The sequence below is a fragment of the Protomyctophum bolini genome (genome assembly GCF_963924005.1).
Source record: "Protomyctophum bolini genome assembly, chromosome: 17".
In the NCBI taxonomy this organism is placed as follows: domain Eukaryota; kingdom Metazoa; phylum Chordata; class Actinopteri; order Myctophiformes; family Myctophidae; genus Protomyctophum; species Protomyctophum bolini.
Window position 1 is genome coordinate 41,229,876 of NC_137878.1, and position 2,500 is coordinate 41,232,375.

A 2,500-nucleotide genomic window follows, 5' to 3' on the forward strand; every position below is an offset into this window, starting at 1 on the left:
ACACACACACAGCCAGCCACACACACACACACACACACACACACACACACAGCTTGTGGGCCTACCTTATTTAAAGAGAAGCTCACATCGACGGCCTTTCTGGGATGCAAACATATCAATCACCAGGTCGTTGTAGTTTGGTATCTTGGCGACAAATTCCTGTTCAATAGATAGTGCAGCCAGGGCATTCAGCCTATCCTGTCCCATTGTGCTTCTGAGAAACGTCTTGATCCTCTTCAGTGTGCTGAAACATCTCTCACTCTCTGCACTTGACATGGGGGTTGTGAGGGCTATTTGGGTCAATTTCAAGGTTTCAGAAAAGGTCTTGTGAAGATTGTTCTCAGTTATACTCTTCAAAAGAGACATAGCAGAATTTATCCCCTCAAACTCGGCACTGCTGTACATCGCGATCAGCTCACCCTTCAGTTTCTCTTTGCAGATCATAGGATAATATTCACTTGCCGTGTCCAACTGCTTCTGGGGGAAACTTCTTAAAGTCTGTAAAGTTGGCACTGTCAATCAGTTCAAAAGAAATTAAATGCTGCGCTTTGGAAAAGCGGACCTTTGACTGCTCAATCATTATGTCACAGCATTGTTGGCAATTTGTCACATTAGCAGGCGGCGGTCCCCTGTGCGGCCGTGCTGCTGCAGTTGCGTTTGCCTGTGGTGGCTCTTCTTCCTCTCCCTGTGCGTAATCTGTGGCCAGCTTGTCTTTTAGACCAGTTATGGAGGAGGGAAAATTATCTAGGGCCTTGCTAGTTTTGATAGGATCTGTGGTTCGCTTTTGAATAACGTTGTACAGAATATCAACATGCATCAGCGCAGAGTGGAAAAATGATAAATAGAAAAGAAAGTTCACTTCCTCCAGCAATGCAGACAGTCCGTGGGCTTGATTGATTGAAGTATCATCCATAGACTCTTCATTTTGTATTTTTTCAAACACTTCTTTCAAATGATCTTTCTGTTCAAACACGGTGTGGACTGTGCGGCTTTTAAAATTCCACCTCGTTTGCCCTGCTGCTGGAATCCTCCTGCCACACACTTCATCCAGGACTGCAGTTCTCTTAGTGGACTTGGGAGAAAAATGATGCAAAGGCTGTCATGTTGGCAAAAAATACTCGGACGGGTTTGACATTTGAGCAAGCCTTCTGCATAACGAGGTTTAACTGGTGTGCATAGCAATGAACAAAGTGCGCGTGTGGATATGTTTCTCTCAGCCTGACTTGTAAGCCTGAAGTCGCGCCGCTCATTACTGCTGCCCCATCGTGCGTCTGTGCAATCAATTTATTTTCCAAATGGTATGGCTCAAGCCTTCCTGTGAGCAGTTGTTCAAGTCCCGCTGCAGTTCTGTCCACTAACGGGAAGTAACCCAAAAATCGCTCCACAATGGAGCAGCCTGCAGTGATGTAGCGCAACACAATTACGCACTGACATGTGCAGGCCACGTCTGTTGTCTCGTCAGCTTGCACAGCCACAAATGGTGCCTTTGAAATTTCCTCAGCCAGTTGCAGTTCATAAACTACTAGCATGCAGTCAAGCAGCTCATTTTGGCTGGTCTTGGATGTGTATTTCGCAACATTTGTGCTGTCAAGGTACTCAGCTAACTGGCTGTCTAAAATTGCGAAGCGATCCACTAGATCCCGAAACACACCTTTATGTAATGAAGCCGCGGTTTCGTCTGACCCCCGTAAAGCGAGCTCATGTGTCCCACAAAATGTTATAGAGTCCACAATCCGTGACAATGCATGCCTGTTTTTCTTCACCAGCTCATTGTGCCTCTGTGTTGAAATTCGGTGGCCCTCATCAAGTTGAGTCGCGATATTGACGTTACCAAACATTGACAGCTTGATGCAATTTCCAATATGATTTGAGCAGCGATCATGTAAAGATAAATGATGCAAATCAATGATACCTGTTTGGGTCCAGGCTGTGTCTCCCCCGAATAGCAAGCATGGAAAACAAAACAAGGCCTTTTTGGAAACACTCGCTGTCAACCACTCAGCTTTTTCATACCAACTTGCGCAAAATGTACGAGTTTGACGTTTTTCCACTTGAGTTATTTTTATATCCTTTGGACGATGTGCCCCCAGCCTCTTCACTTCTAACTTTTCTCCCGTTGACATAAGGGAAAACTTATTTGAAAGTAGATAATCCACTTCGTTCATTTGAATTCCTCCGCCCCCCGCCATTGTTATTAATTCTCCCTTTCTTCACCTCGCTTCTCACTTTCACAGAACAAAGCATAGGTGGCTTGGGATTGGTCAAAGGCCATGACCTCACGGGCCTGAGGTGTGCCCTAGGGCTGAGTAGAGCTTCCGATAGGCTTTGGGGCTGAGAGATTTTAGCCCCAAGGGCGACTAATTCAAGCAGGCGTGTCATCTCAGCTGTCAATCACTCAACTCAATGAATGCCAATGGGAGCAATTTGGGCTAAGGAAAATCAGCCCATTTCGACCTATTTTGTGTTTTTCTTGTAACTTTTTGATGCTGTTGCTGCTCTA

General features: G+C 45.6%; 1 protein-coding gene across 1 annotated transcript in view; it reads left to right on the plus strand.

Annotated features, from left to right (window-relative positions):
- The window catches only part of LOC308331821 (uncharacterized protein), a 37,889-nt gene that overhangs the window by 1,033 nt on the left and 34,356 nt on the right, over window positions 1–2,500 (plus strand). The window lies entirely within an intron of this gene.